Consider the following 16780-nt stretch of genomic DNA (forward strand, 5'->3'; position numbering starts at 1 on the left):
ATCGAATTACCGACTCAATCCCATTGGCCGATGTTATGATGACGAAGGGGAATCCGCCTCTTGACCCGCCTGTTTCAGGTTCACTTCATCCAGTTGACCAATGATTGCAAGTGTTGCTACATATTGAGAATATTAAATCACATTCAGACAAATACTGTGTACTGTATACAGATATCCTACTGAAACGATATATCTGTGTGATGAAACAATCCCTGATCTATTCTCTACTTTGTCATACAGAGGCACTCAGGTAGGCTGTACTTTCCTTTTGAGTGAAATAGTTTTGACCTCTACAGTAGCCTAATTCGTTCTACAAATGTTGAAATGAAACTTTATGAAGGAGCAGCTATTTATTTTGAATCACAATGAAGCAATTCCATGCGGCCATTTAAAGTAAACATAAACATTACAGTCTGGTGGGTTACAACAAAGACGATCTATTATATTGACAAGACAGTCAAGTGGCCGCTCTAACAAAGGAAATACATCTCCTCAAAGATGGAAAGCAGGTGCGGGAGGCGAGATCAGGTGGGACCATTCTAGGCAATGAGAGGGCAGAAAAAGCGTGCGAACAACAGGCATAACTCTGATATAAAGTACTTTTTTTCAAAGTTGCCGAAATACCACGTGTAACAACCTAACCATTACAAAATGTGTATTCGATCAAATAAGCCTCACGTAGCAAATGAGCAATTCATTTTTTTTGTTGACCAAATTTGACACTCATTGACCATTCAAAAATTCCTCACTTCGTGGTCATATTTTCATGGAAAGATTTTGGGCGGAGTAAACCCTGTCCCTTCGCCTCTTCTTCACTGTTTAGAAGCATTTCAACACAAATACAGTAGTACAAATTAGAGACTGATAAGCTTGCAGGTGTTTACAGGTCACCAAACTAAGTGAAACATCTCTAATGTGTTTATGAGTTGACTATCCCATGATTGCCAACTGCTCTTCTGCTATGAGTATATGTCCACATTCTTGTACTGTAGGCCTATGCATCGATGTGCAGCATCTCAAATCTGTTTCACTTGGTGTTTTCAGTTCTCCCTTCACTCAGTTCATCACAGAGAGTGTATCCACAAATGGGAATATCTTTACACACATTCATGGGTCAGTGTAGTCCAATTCCCTGTCTGCATGAGGCTGTAGTGCAGGAGCTGCTCTGTGTCAGGGTGGACCTGGAGTCTGGCTGGAGGATGCGGAAGACCCTGCGCAGCACAGCCCGTCTGAGCAGGATGTAGACCCAGGGGTCTAGGATCTGGTTCCAGGTGGCCATGCGGAGGCCCAACAGAACCAGCCTCTCTGACTGACGTACCGTGTGGCTGGAGCCTCGCCCGCCGCGGCAGAACTGACCCACCAGCAGAGAGATGGAGATCTGGTGATGGTGGACAGAAAAGCCACTATGTCAGGGACATAAAAGCCACTGTGGGTCACTGAAAGACACACTGTATATGAGACAGGCCTGAATCAATAAGGTGAATATGTTGTAATCTACTATTAATTTTAGAAACACTTGTGTGTCTGTGTTTAAACAAGCAAAAGCCTTGTCTACGATAAGCAGGCTACCAATGTTAAACCATCTGCAGTATAAACAAGGTCAAATGTTAGTGGAGGCTCTAGCTACTCACTAGAAAGGGGCTCCAGCACACACAGGACACCATCGTGATCACTGTCAACTGGGCCATCATCTCTACATCCAGCGAGCGTAGGGGAGAGGAGGAGGTTCTTCCATATCATCCTGGTGCTGCTGTAGTGTTTGTCCTGATGCCCTGGGAGCTGAGCCTGGCCTGCAGCAGAGCCAGCCCGCTCAGGGTGTTACAAATCAGGGAGAGGCTGAGCGCCATGAGCCCCAAGCCGGAGAAGGTGAGGGCCAGGCTGGTGTCAGCCGTGGAGAGCGGCTCGTGGACTGTCAGAAAGCACCAGGTACCAGGGAATTGGGTTGTGTAACTACCCACGTCCACCAGGGGGAGCCCAGCCGGCAGCAGGGCCAGGGAGGACAGCAGGAGGACAGCCAGACGCATGTGGGCCACCGTGATCAGGGCAGAGTGGAGGAGGGGCTGGGTAATGCCCATACAACGCTCCACGGCCATGGCACTGCCCAGTAATAGAGGGCACAGGCCGAAGAACACCAAGCTGGCACCGAACAGTTGGCAGAACATCCCGGCAGGCTCGGTGGTGTCACGCATCCCTGCAGCCACCCTGTGCCTCCGACTCTGACCCAGGTGCAGATGGAGGGCAAAGGCACCAGGGATCAAATTACCAGCCAAGTCGGTTAGCAGTAGAGCCCCCACTAACAGCAGGAACGGAGCTTTGGCCCGATGTCTGAAGCGTACATAGGACTTGGCCAGGATGCCCAGGGCGCTTAGGTTGGAGAGGCCACCCAGGGTCATGGTGAAACAGGACAATCCAAAGGTGGGAGGGTTGATGGGGGGTGGCAGTGTGGTGGCATTCAGGGTCTGGATGGATGGACAGGGGCAGGAGGAGAAGTTGAGCTCTGGGAGGTGGTGGAGGACAGAGGGAGAGGAGGGGGCAGAGACTGTAGCCATGATGTCATAGAGGAGCAAGGAGTATTCAGCTTCAATGCCATCTGCAAAGAATGAGAGATATTAAGTTGAAGACTGGTTCAAACGTTTGTAAGCAAACAGTACTTGCTTATTAGATCTATGTAATCCAGCCTGGTCTCATAGACTAGACGTAACATAGTACATGTAAATTCAGGGCACACAAATTTGTATCATATGTTACGTTTGGTATGGGTACATAAAACAGATGATTACTTAAGTTGGGGTGGATGGGTGCGTGTATAACGCAAATGTCTAGCAATGCAAAGGTTGTGAGTTTGAATCTCAGCACGGACAACTTTAGCATTTTAGCTAATTAGTAACTTTTCAACTACTTACTACTTTTTAGCTACTTTGCAACTACTTAGCATGTTAGCTAACCATGCCCCTAACCATAGCCCTTTTAGGTAACCCTTCCCCTAACCCTAATCTTAACCCTTTAACCTAAATCCTAAACTTAACCCTACCCCTAACCTAGCTAACGTTAGCCACATAGCTAGAATTCATAACATATCATACTTTTAGCAAATTCATAACATATTGTATGTTTTGCACATTTGTAACATTGTCCCTTTTGCAAATTTGTGACATAATACGAATTGTAATTCGTAACATATCATACGAAATGGGTGATGGACATCAACAAATTAATGCATACCATACGAAACTAAACATATACTAAATGTAGTGTCATGGATTTACGTGCAGAACTATACTAAATGCTCTGAGACCAGATTGTGTAATCAGTTGTAATAGGACAGGGATGAGTACTGGCGTGACTTTAATAAGAGACAATTTGAGAATCTGAGAGTCATACTTACATAAGGCCATTGAACAGTTAAAAATAAATTATGTTGAATTGTCAAAATGAAAGGTCTCTCCAAAGGGAAATTCATTTTCTGCATGACTACAACTTAGTACTAATTTAATTTAACAAAACTCCTAAATATCTCAAGTGCACCTGTGTGATTACGAGCATTGTATGCTTCCCTTTGAGGAGGCACATTGAGTGATTAGAATAGTGACAGGTGGTCTGTGTAGGACTCTTGAGGATTTTAACTTTGCATTAGAACAGACCCCGATTGCACTGAAAAGTCTGTAATGAGACACTAATGGGAACTTGCCTGGCGCTTTCTTTGCCTCTGTGCCCTTTCAGGAACCATATCCAAACACTTACAGTACCTTCGGAAAGTACTCAGACCCCTTGACTTTTTCCACAATTTGTTACGTTACTGTCACGTCCTGACCAGTAAAAGGGGTTATTTGTTATTGTAGTTTGGTCAGGGCGTGGCAGGGGGTGTTTGTTTTGTGTGTTTCGGGGTTTTGATGTATGTTCTAAATTGTTCTATTTCTATGTTCATTCTGTGTTCCCTATCTATGTGTTGTATTTCTTTGTTTTGGGCTGGTATGGCTCTCAATCAGGGACAGCTGTACATCGTTGTCGCTGATTGGGAGCCATACTTAGGTAGCCCTTTTCCCCCCTGTCTTTTGTGGGAAGTTGATTTTGCATTGCTGTTAGTAGCCTGCGAAATTGTTCGTTCGTTGTGTTGCTTCTTGTTTATTGTTTTTGCTGGTTCACCGTTTATATTAAAATATGATGAACCCAACCCACGCTGCGCCTTGGTCTCACTCTAACGACGGACGTTACAGTTACAGCCTTATTCTAAAATTGATTACATTTCCCCCCCTCATCAATCTACACACAATACCCCAAAATGACAAAGCAAGAACAGGTTTTTAGAATTGTTTGCTAATTTTTTATTATTAAATAACTGAACTGTCATATTTACATAAGAATTCAAACCCTTTAGTCAGTACTTTGTTGAAGCACCTTTGGCAGCGTTTACAGCCTCAAGTCTTCTTGGGTATGACGCTACAAGCTTGGCACACCTGTATTTTGGGTGTTTCTCTCATTCTTTTCTGCAGATGCTCTCAAGCTCTGTCAGGTTGGATGGGGAACATCGCTGCACAGTTATTTTCAGATCTCTCCAGAGATGTTTGATCGGGTTCAAGTCCGGGCTCTGGCTAGAGACTTGTCCCGAAGCCCCTCTCTCCCGATTGCTCAGTTTGTCCAGGTGGCCAGCTCTAGGAAGAGTCTTGGTGGTTCCAAACTTCTTCCATTTAAGAATGATGGAGGCCGCTGTCTTCTTGGGGACCTTCAATGCGGCAGGCGTTTTTTGGTATGCTTCCCCAGATCTGTGCCTCGACACAATCCTGTCTCGGAGCTCTACGGACAGTTCCTTTGACCTCGTGGCTTGGTCTTTGCTCTAACATGCACTGTCAACTGTGGGACCTTATATAGACAGGTGTGTGCCTTTCCAAATAATGTCCAATCAATTGAATTTACCACAGGTGGACTCCAATCAAGTTGAAGAAACATCTCATAGATGATCAATGGAAACAGGATGCAACTGAGCTCAATTTTGAGTCTCATAGCAGAGGGTCTGAATACTTATGTAAATAAGGTATTTAGGTTATTTTTATTTATTTTTGCCAAAAAATCGAAAAACCTGTTTTCATTTTGTCATTATGGGGTATTGTGTGTAGATTGATGAGGAAAAATTATAATTTTAGGATAAGGCTGTAACTTAAAATGTGGAAAAAGTTGAGGGGTCTGAGAGGGGTCTGATTACACCTCTCTGGGAAGAGGTTATGATTAATGACTCATGGTGTATTCATAACAATATACAGGAACTCAAGTCATTCTGCTCACCCAACCTATAATTCCTTACAATCAAATGACAGCCATTTTACTTACCAAGAGAATTCTCGTCAGTTATAGTCACAGCTGTGTACATTCCCCCTCAAGCACACACCAAGACTGCCATCAAGGAACTTCACTGGACTATATGCAAACTGGAAACCATATATCCTGAGGCTGCATTTATTGTAGCTGGGGATATTAACAAAGCAAATTTGAGAACAAGGCTACCTAAATTCTACCAGCATATTGATTGCAGTATACGCGCATGGGCAAAATCCTCGATCACAGCTACTCTAACTTCCAGGATGCATACAAAGCCCTCCCCCACCCTCTCTTCGGCAAATCCAACCACAACGCCATCTTGCTCCTACCGTCTTATAGGCAGAAACTCAAACAGGATGAACCAGTGACGAGAACCAGTCAACGCTGATCCAACCAGTCGAAAACCATGCTTCAAGATTATTTTGATCACGTGGACTGGAATATGTTACGGTCAGCCTCAGAGAACAACATCGACCTATACGCTAACACGGTGAGTGCATTTATAAAGAAGTGCATTGGAGATGTTGTACCCACTGTGACTATTAAAACCTACCCTAACCAGAAACTGGATGGATGGCGGCATTCGCTCAAAACTGAAAGCCCGATCCACCGCATTTAACCATGGAAAGAGGTCAGGGAATTTGACTGAATATGAACAGTATTGTTATTCCCTCCGCAAGGCAATCAAACAAGTGAAATGCCAGTACAGGGACAGCAATTCATCGGCTCAGACACGAGACGTATGTGGCAGGGTCTACAGGAAATCCCGGACTACAAAAATAAAACCAGCCACGTCTCAGACACCGACGTCACGCTTCCAGACAAACTAAACACCTTTGCCCGCTTTTAGGATAATACAGTGCCACCGTCGCGGCCTACTAACAAGCACTGAACCCCCCCCCTCCTTCTCCGTGGCTGATGTGAGTAAAACATTTAAACGTGTTAACCCTCGCAAGGCTGTCTCTTATTCATCCCTTTACATTTCTGTGTATAAGGTAGTCGTTGTGAATTTGTTAGATTACTTGTTAGATATTACTGCACTGTCAGAATTAGAAGCACAAGCATTTTGCTATGCTCGCATTAACATCTGCTAACCATGTGCATGTGACTAATAAAATTTGATTTGATTTGGCCCAGACGGCATCCCAAGCCTCGTCCTCAGAGCATGTGCAGACCAGCTGGCTGGTGTGTTTACGGACATATTCAATCGCTCCCTATCCCAGTCTGTTGTCCCCACATGCTTCAAGATGGCTACCATTGTTCCTCTACCCAAGAAGGCACAGATAACAACTGAACTAAATAACTACCGCCCGGTAGCACTCACTTCTGTTATCATGAGGTGCTTTGAGAGACTAGTCAAGGATCAAATCACCTCCACATTACCGACCACCCTAGACTCACTTCAGTATGCATACAGCCCCAACAGGTCCACAGATGACACAATCGCCATCACACTGCACACTGCCCTATCCCATCTGGACAAAAGGAATACCTATGTAAGAATGCTGTTCATTGACTACAGCTCAGCATTCAACACCATAGTACCCTCCAAGCTCCTCATTTACATTTACATTTACAGACGCTCTTATCCAGAGCGACTTACAAATTGGTGCATTCACCTTATGATATCCAGTGGAACAACCACTTTACAAAAGTACATCTATATCTTTTTCATTTTTGGGTGGGGGGGTTTGAAGGATTACTTTATCCTATCCCAGGTATTCCTTAAAGAGGTGGGGTTTCAGGTGTCTACGGAAGGTGGTGATTGACTCCGCTGTCCTGGCGTCGTGAGGGAGTTTGTTCCACCATTGGGGTGCCAGAGCAGCAAACAGTTTTGACTGGGCTGAGCGGGAACTGTGCTTCCGCAGAGGTAGGGGGGCCAGCAGGCCAGAGGTGGATGAACGCAGTGCCCTTGTTTGGGTGTAGGGCCTGATCAGAGCCTGAAGGTACGGAGGTGCCGTTCCCCTCACAGCTCCGTAGGCAAGCACCATGGTCTTGTAGCAGATGCGAGCTTCAACTGGAAGCCAGTGGAGTGTGCGGAGGAGTGGGGTGACGTGAGAGAACTTGGGAAGGTTGAACACCAGACGGGCTGCGGCGTTCTGGATGAGTTGTAGGGGTTTAATGGCACAGGCAGGGAGCCCCGCCAACAGCGAGTTGCAGTAATCCAGACGGGAGATGACAAGTGCCTGGATTAGGACCTGCGCCGCTTCCTGTGTGAGGCAGGGTCGTTTTCTGCGAATGTTGTAGAGCATGAACCTACAGGATCGGGTCACCGCCTTGATGTTAGCAGAGAATGACAGGGTGTTGTCCAGGGTCACGCCAAGGCTCTTAGCACTCTGGGAGGAGGACACAATGGAGTTGTCCACCGTGATGGCGAGATCATGGAAAGGGCAGTCCTTCCCCGGGAGGAAGAGCAGCTCCGTCTTGCCGAGGTTCAGCTTGAGGTGGTGATCCGTCATCCACACTGATATGTCTGCCAGACATGCAGAGATGCGATTCGCCACCTGGTTATCAGAAGGGGGAAAGGAGAAGATTAATTGTGTGTCGTCTGCGTAGCAATGATAGGAGAGACCATGTGAGGATATGACAGAGCCAAGTGACTTGGTGTATAGCGAGAATAGGAGAGGGCCTAGAACTGAGCCCTGGGGGACACCAGTGGTGAGAGCACGTGGTGCGGAGACGGATTCTCGCCACGCCACCAGGTAGGAGCGACCTGTCAGGTAGGACGCAATCCAAGAGTGAGCCGTGCCGGAGATGCCCAACTCGGAGAGGGTGGAGAGGAGGATCTGATGGTTCACAGTATCAAAGGCAGCAGATAGGTCTAGAAGGATGAGAGCAGAGGAGAGAGAGTTAGCTTTAGCAGTGCGGAGAGCCTCCGTGACACAGAGAAGAGCAGTCTCAGTTGAATGACCAGCCTTGAAACCTGACTGATTTGGATCAAGAAGGTAATTCTGAGAGAGATAGCAGGAGAGCTGGCCACGTTCAAGAGTTTTGGAGAGAAAAGAAAGAAGGGATACTGGTCTGTAGTTGTTGACATCGGAGGGATCGAGTGTAGGTTTTTTGAGAAGGGGTGCAACTCTCGCTCTCTTGAAGACGGAAGGGACGTAGCCAGCGGTCAAGGATGAGTTGATGAGCGAGGTGAGGTAAGGGAGAAGGTCTCCGGAAATGGTCTGGAGAAGAGAGGAGGGGATAGGGTCAAGCGGGCAGGTTGTTGGGCGGCCGGCCGTCACAAGACGCAAGATTTCATCTGCAGAGAGAGGGGAGAAAGAGGTCAAAGCATAGGGTAGGGCAATGTGAGCAGGACCAGCGGTGTCGTTTGACGTAACAAACTAGGATCAGATGTCGTCAACCTACTTTTCAAAATGGTTGACGAAATCATCCGCAGAGAGGGAGGAGGAGGGGGAGGAGGATTCAGGAGGGAGGAGAAGGTGGCAAAGAGCTTCCTAGGGTTAGAGGCAGATGCTTGGACGTTAGAGTGTTAGAAAGTGGCTTTAGCAGCAGAAACAGAGGAGGAAAATGTAGAGAGGAGGGAGTGAAAAGATGCCAGGTCCGCAGGGAGGCTAGTTTTCCTCCATTTGCGCTCGGCTGCCCGGAGCCCTGTTCTGTGAGCTCGCAATGAGTCGTCAAGCCACGGAGCAGGAGGGGAGGACCGAGCCGGCCGGGAGGATAGGGGACATAGAGAGTCAAAGGATGCAGAAAGGGAGGAGAGGAGGGTTGAGTAGGGGCAGAGTGAGTATTGTTGGAGGAGAGCGAGAGGGAAAAGGATACAAGGTAGTGATTGGAGACTTGGAGGGGAGTTAGTAGAAGAACAGCATCTAGTGAAGATGAGGTCAAGCGTATTGCCTGCCTTGTGAGTAGGGGGGGACGGTGAGAGGGTGAGGTCAAAAGAGGAGAGGAGTGGAAAGAAGGAGGCAGAGAGAAATTAGTCAAAGGTAGATGTAGGGAGGTTAAAGTCACCCAGAACTGTGAGGGGTGAGCCATCCTCAGGAAAGGAACTTATCAAGGCGTCAAGCTCATTGATGAACTCTCCAAGGGAACCTGGAGGGCGATAAATGGTAAGGATGTTAAGCTTGAATGGGCTAGTGATTGTGACAGCATGGAATTCAAAGGAGGAGGTAGACAGAGGGGTCAGGGGAGAAAGAGAGAATGTCCACTTGGGAGAGATGAGGATTCCAGTGCCACCACCCCGCTGACCAGATGCTCTCGGGGTGTGCGAGAACACGTGGTCAGACGAGGAGAGAGCAGTAGGAGTAGCAGTGTTTTCTGTGGTAATCCATGTTTCCTTCAGCGCCAAGAAGTCGAGGGACTGGAGCGTAGCATAGGCTGAGATTAACTCTGCCTTGTTGGCCGCAGACCGGCAGTTCCAGAGGCTGCCGGAGACCTGGAACTCCACGTGGGTCGTGCGCGCTGGGACCACCAGGTTAGAGTGGCAACGGCCACACGATGTGAAGCGTTTGTATGGCCTGTGCAGAGAGGAGAGAACAGGGATAGACCGACACATAGTTGATAGGCTACAGGAGAGGCTACGCTAATGCAAAGGAGATTGGCATGAAAATTAACTAAACAACTGGGGAAGCGAGAGAGCAGTGCCTCCCTCACTAACAATTCACTAAAACACTAAAATATAACTTTTCTAGCTTCCACTTAGAAATTATAATTGATGTAAACTACAGTGGTTCAATGTTTCCAGGAATAGGCTCAAACTTAGTTTATTCAGCTAGATAACTTGGTACAGTATTCTTCCGTGAAACCCACCCAGTGCACCGCGTCCTATGATGCCGAAGCTAACTAGCATGCTAGCATCCAATAACACACGGTTAGCACCAATACTTGGTACAACAAACTACCAATGGATCATTCGTGTCCGTGTCTAGTTCCTTTCATAACGCAGAAGTAATTAAACGTTGGCTAGCTAACACAAAGTCAGTCCTGCTAGCTACACAAGTGGACTACACAACTTGAAAGCTTACGTAGCAAAAATCTTATTGACTAAAAATGATACAGTGCTGGTAGCTGGTAGAGTTGGCTAGCTAGCAGTGGCTAACTAGCAGTGGCTGTGTTTACCTTTATCTTTGATACAAAGACAACTATGTAGTTAGCTAACGTTACACTAATCAAATCGTTCCGTTGTAATGTATTTAGTTTCTACAGTACTGCTAGTTGGTCAAGTTGGCTAGCTAGCAGTGGCTGTGGTGTGGTGATGTTGACGGCATTTGGAAAACGGCGCGAACGAACGAATGCAGCTGGCTAGCTGGCTAGCTAACCTTGTTAGTTTCTCAAAGCTACACCTTTAGCTACACCTTTATCCTTGATGCAAAGACAACTATGTAGCTAACTAGCTAACATTACACTAATCAAATCGTTCTGTTGTAATGTAATGAAATGTGATATTACCTGCGGAGCGAAGTGCAGCACGACTACTCGCGCCAGCATCCGGAAGCTGGAGGCCCTGGGTCTCAACCCAGCCCTGTGCAACTGGGTCCTGGACTTTATGACGGGCCGCACCCAGGTGGTGAAGGTAGGAAACAACATCTCCACTTTGCTGACCCTAAACACTGGGGCCCCACAAGGGTGCGTGCTCAGCCCCCTCCTGTACTCCCTGTTCACCCACGACTGCATGGCCATGCACACCTCCACGTCAATCATCACGTTTGCAGACGACACAACAGTAGTGGGCTTGATTACCAACAACGACGAGACGGCCTACAGGGAGGAGGTGAGGGCACTCGGAGGGTGGTGTCAGGAAAACAACCTCTCACTCAACGTCAACAAAACAAAGAAGATGATCATGGACTTCAGGAAACAGCAGAGGGAGCACCACACTATCCACATCGAAGGGACAGCAGTGGAGAAGGTGTAAAGTTTTAAGTTCCTCAGCGTACACATCACAGGCACACTGAAAATGTCCACCCACACAGACAGTGTGGTGAAGAAGGCACAACTGCGCCTCTTCAACCTCAGGAGGCTGAAGAAATTTGGCTTGTCACCCAAAACCCTGACAAACTTTTACAGATGCACAATCAAGAGCATCCTGACGGGCTGTATCATAGCCTGGTACGGCAACTGCACCGCCCTCAACCGCAAGGCTCTCCAGAGGGTGGTGCGGTCTGCACAACGCATCACCAGGGGCAAACTATCTGCCATCCATGACACCTACAGCACCTGATGTCACAGAAAGGCCAAAAGATCATCATGGACATCAACCAACCAAGCCACTGCTTGTTCACACCGCTACCATCCAGAAGGCGAGGTCAGTACAGGTGCATCAAAGCTGGGACGAGAGACTGAGAAACAACTTCTATCTCAAGGCCATCAGACTGCTAAACAGCAATCACTTACTCAGAGAGGCTGCTGTCTGAGACTCAATCACTGGCCACTTTTAATAAATCACTTTATACTAGTCACTTTATACAATGCCACTAAATAATGCCACTTTAATAATGTTTACATATCTTACATTACTCATATCACATGTATATACTGTATTTTATACCATCTTTTGCACCTTGCCTATGCCTCTCAGCCATTGCTCATCCATATACTTACATGTACATAGTCTCATTCACCCCTTTTAGATTTGTGTGTATTTGGTAGTTGTTGGGGAATTGTTAGATTACTTGTTAGATATTACTGCACTCTCGGAACTAGAAGCACAAACATTTCGCTACACTCGCATTAACATCTCTTAACCATGTGTATGTGACAAATAACATTTGATTTGAATGCACTATGTATGCATGGTTACACACACCAGGCATGCACGCACACACATTGAACCCGATAACTTCAAGCCTGCCCTCAAATCACTGCCTTAGTGTCACTCTGCACTCTCCAGGCATACATATCCCTTTTTCCAAGGTCCTCTAAGAGCACAGCTTCAGTATTTGTCGTGACAGAAATGACACATAACAAGACCCATGGGGCACCCTGGGAGCAGATAGCCATGTGAATGGGTGATGATTACTCATCATCACAGAACTGAGTACTAGTTACATGGTTTGGCTGATAAAAAAGAAAGACAGAAAGTCCCACACTCTAAATACTGTATGCTCCCAACAATTGAATGGATAAACCTAAAACCAAGGATGATTTTTTGGGGGCAGATTTTAGTGACAGCTGTTTTTGCTGAATAGTTACAGGCCAACAGACTGGTTTGTGGAGGTTGTTTTCAGTCCTTGCTTTGTGTATGCTTAGTCCTTGAGTAATGGTAGTCTTTTCCTGCACAACCTAATCTTTTGCAGGGAGCATCGGGCCACATTAATTAATTGATAGACAAGTTAGAGAGATTGTTTCCGTTCCATTTATTGCAAATATGGACAACCAAATACTTTACGAGTAACTTTGATGCCACCTCTATACATCAAAATATCAAAAATATATCTCTTTAAAAAGAAAGTGGTTTATAAGGTCACAATACTGCCATGACGACCATTCATTGTATGGTAAAGAAGTAAGATAGAAGGTTATCTCTCCAAATAAATGTACATTTTTTTATTTTATTTAACCTTTATTTAACTAGTCAAGTCAGTTAAGAACAAATTGTTATTTACAATGATGGCCTAGGAACAGTGGGTTAACTGCCTTCTTCAGGGGCAGAACGACAGATTTTTACCTTATCAGCTCGGGGATTCGATCCAACAACCTTTCGGTTACTGGCCCAATGCTAGAAATGACAACCAAGTATGACTAAAAGTAAGTTAGATGTTCTCCATACACAGAAAACACACAAAATAGTTTATTATTTAAAAAATATATGCTTTTGGTGGAAAAATACAAAAATGTGGGTCGTTCAAGTGAATCAATTTGGCTATTTCAGACAAAATATTACTTAATTTCAAATGTGTATACATGACCTAATATTTTCCATCACGTGTACATGCTTGTGATCCATTTTGATGTCATTTTAATATTATTTCACAATTGTGTTAATACACATACCATTTAACCCAATGTTGCATTTTTGCAACGTTTCCAGAAAATTGTTCTACAAACTTAAATAAATAAATATATTTTCATAATCAGAGGCCTATTAAAAGTATTTCTGAAGGGCAATAATTTGCATATATATTTTTTAATTTTGATTTATGCTTGGGTCTCGAAGAGTTAAAGAAAGAGAGTGAAAAAACAGATTGCTTACAGGGCACTTCTGAGCAGCTCAGAATAGAAAATTGATGCAGGGTTATTGCTCTGTGCCCGTAGTCAACACTTGAATGAGAAAATGACTGATCTCATCACTGAACATGGCCAGCACTCAAGTCTTCATTCATTTCCTCTACAGTCTGCGAGTATAGCTGCCCAATCCACTTCAGCCATGCTAGCCTGACAGAGGATAATGATGTTTCACACTCATGAGCCAGCTCTTTTCAAACAGCAAATTACAACCATCCATCCTTACCTTTCCTTTCTTCTGCTGGGGTAAAATTACACCTGGCACAATACAGAAAAATGACATCTCCAGGTGGGCATGGGAATAATCAGTACCTTTGTAAACTTGCTGGATAGCTTTTTTTTCACTGTACTCCTTTATCCTTCTTTCTATCTGCTGCAGTTTTTGCACCCTCTCTGTCACTCCCCTCCCCCCTTCTTTAAGAGGCTTCCTTGCCAATGAAGGTATACCCACGGAGGAACCAAGGCGAATATAAAGCTAAACATTTCAACTTGAGAGAGTAAGTAAAACTGACAAAGAACCTCCCTGATTATAAGACCACAGGCTTCATGTTAGTAGAGGCAGGGCAGTGACAATGACCTAAGATGAGCCATTAGTCGTCATGTCATCTGAAGTGAATACATTACGTTTCCCCTTGATTCTCCTTATTGCGTTGTGCTCCTGTTTGAATCACAGAACACAAGTGCTCCCTATCAAACCTAACTGCAGATGCAACAATGCTATAACAACTGCAAACACATCTCCTCCCCTAACAAACTTGAGAAGAGCTATAGTAGCTAAAATACATATGAAACAGATGGGGGTTCAAATATTATTTAGGGTATTTCACTTACTTTCAAAGACATTTTGAAGTAACTATTTTGACAGTTTTTCTTTGAAAATAGAAGTAGTTGAATATTGGAATGTATTTAGAAATACACTATCTATTTAACATAATACTAAAATCCACATAAAAATCCTTACATTTAAGGTAGAGATATCTGTTATTTTGTATGTCTCAATCCACCACATCCGCCTATGTTGTCATTCCGCATCTGCAGTGGAAAGTGGCAGAGCTACAGCGCTGTTTGTCAGACCAGGAGACATCCCTAAAAGGGGTCTTCTCACGAAACCGTCTGTAGCTTCTGAACCGTTTGGGCTACAAACTAATATGACGCCACTGTGGAAAGGGGAGACTCTTCTGAAGGTAACCCATACACATTCATGGAAGTATGGAGGTAGTTTTGTGCCAACAAAAATAAGGGGTTAAATATGTGTCCAAAAAAACATATCTCCTAGATATAGGACAGACACTTCAAAACTGTATTTCTTATGATTTATTTTTTTACTCTCTTTTCTTTCATTTTTGAATGTGTTATTCAATGCGTTTCTATGAGCTATAGTTGTAAAGGCCAAATTCAATATTTTATCAAATAATGTTTTATATATATTTTATATATACTTTCTACAATTCTAAATCAAATAGCTAAATGATCCATAGTATGACCATCTTAAAACAATTCCATATGTCAGCTTAGTAACCCCCCCCCCCCCCCACTTTGATTGATGAGATGACATAGTCAATTAGAACCTAATTGTGGCATAGCTAATTAAAATAATTTAACCAATGTAAGTAATTGAACCAATGTTTTGAATATTTTAATAAGCAATTGCATGCCTAGTGCCAACATGATTATTCCTGAGTTAATCACACTTACCTTACACAATCAATCGGGCATGGTTCTTCATATGAATGTCACTTTGTGAAATGATACAGAATGCAGGATTGATGGATGAGGTGCGAAGGTCTTACCCATCCGATACCCAAATCAGCCTCTCTTGTCTGCAGCTGTGCCAGCATGAGTCTGTCAAACTCAATTCTGCAGGCAGAGGAGCACCATCTCTTCTCTCATTACCATAGTCCAGTCACTGAGACACTCATTGTGACACCTCGTTTCCTCTCTTTCTCTCTGAGTCTATATCTCCTCTCGCTCTCCACTCTCTCTCCCCCTTCCCACCCCCCTCTCTCTGACTCTTCTGTCACTTTTATCTGATCTTCGCCCGCAGGACTTGCATAATCTTCTCTCTTAGTGTCTCTCTCTGGGTGTCTGAGCCCTCCTACTGTCCATCTATTTATAATTCACATATTTTCTCATGTTTTCTCTTCATCACAGACATCATCACCAGGATGTTCTGCCTAATAAAGTCTCTGGTCTGTCTGTGATAACGATTATAAGTACCAGTTGTGCTGCAGGGGGTCAGATGTGTGGCTGTGTGGTCCTGTCACCTTTTTGCCTCCACTAATAATTCTAATTGGTTTCAGTATAAAAGGTTGTCAAGTAACATTAAGTAAGTAATATTAGATACATTTTTCATTCCAGTCTCTTATTAGCTGCAATACCATTTAGGGAAGAATACAGATTTGTTTTAATGGTAATATTTTTATTTATTGTTTCACAGTAGTACTTTGTGAGGAGAAAAGTTCAAAGCTAAAAGAGCTTCTTCATGGAAAATTTGATTGGTAGATGTTGGATAATTGGTAGACAATTACATTTCAAAAGGAACTGTAGAGCACCCATATTTAAACGTTTTCATAAAGTATAAAGTATCAGATAAAACAATTTGCAAACATTCAAAACCATCTTTAGACCATTTACTAGACAGGACCGATTTATTTTGATTTATTTTTCAGCATAACATCTAAAAACGTTTTGTTAATTTCTTTACAGGTCTGGTAGGTAACACAAAGATAAGGCAAGGTACCAACACCATAGGCACCACTGTTCAACACCATAGTACCCTCAAAGCTCATCACTAAGCTAAGGATCCTGGGACTAAACACCTCCCTCTACAACTGGATCCTGGACTTCCTGACGGGCCGCCCCCAGGTGGTGAGGGTAGGTAGCAACACATCTGCCACGCTGATCCTCAACACTGGAGCCCCCCAGGGGTGCGTGCTCAGTCCCCTCCTGTACAGCCTGTTCACCCACGACTGCATGGCCAGGCACGACTCCAACACCATCATTAAGTTTGCAGATGACACAACAGTGGTGATCACCGACTACGACTAGACACCGACTGATCACCGACAACGACGAGACAGCCTATAGGGAGGAGGAAAGAGACCTGGCCGGGTGGTGCCAGAATAACAACCTATCCCTCAACGTAACCAAGACTAAGGAGATGATTGTGGACTACAGGAAAAGGAGGACCGAGTATGCCCCCATTCTCATCGACGAGGCTATAGTGGAGCAGGTTGAGAGCTTCAAGTTACTCGGTGTCCACTAATTTTGTCAACAATTGTTTACAGACAGATTATTTCAC

At 44.7% G+C, this 16780-nt stretch overlaps 1 pseudogene; it reads right to left on the reverse strand.

The window, feature by feature from the left end:
* Window positions 1-1114: 1114 nt before the first annotated feature.
* On the reverse strand, window positions 1115-2653 carry LOC106606758 (prostaglandin E2 receptor EP1 subtype-like; annotated as a pseudogene).
* Between the last annotated feature and the right edge of the window lie 14127 nt (window positions 2654-16780).

Source organism: Salmo salar, chromosome ssa06 (assembly GCF_905237065.1).
Source record: "Salmo salar chromosome ssa06, Ssal_v3.1, whole genome shotgun sequence".
Taxonomy (NCBI): Eukaryota; Metazoa; Chordata; class Actinopteri; order Salmoniformes; family Salmonidae; genus Salmo; species Salmo salar.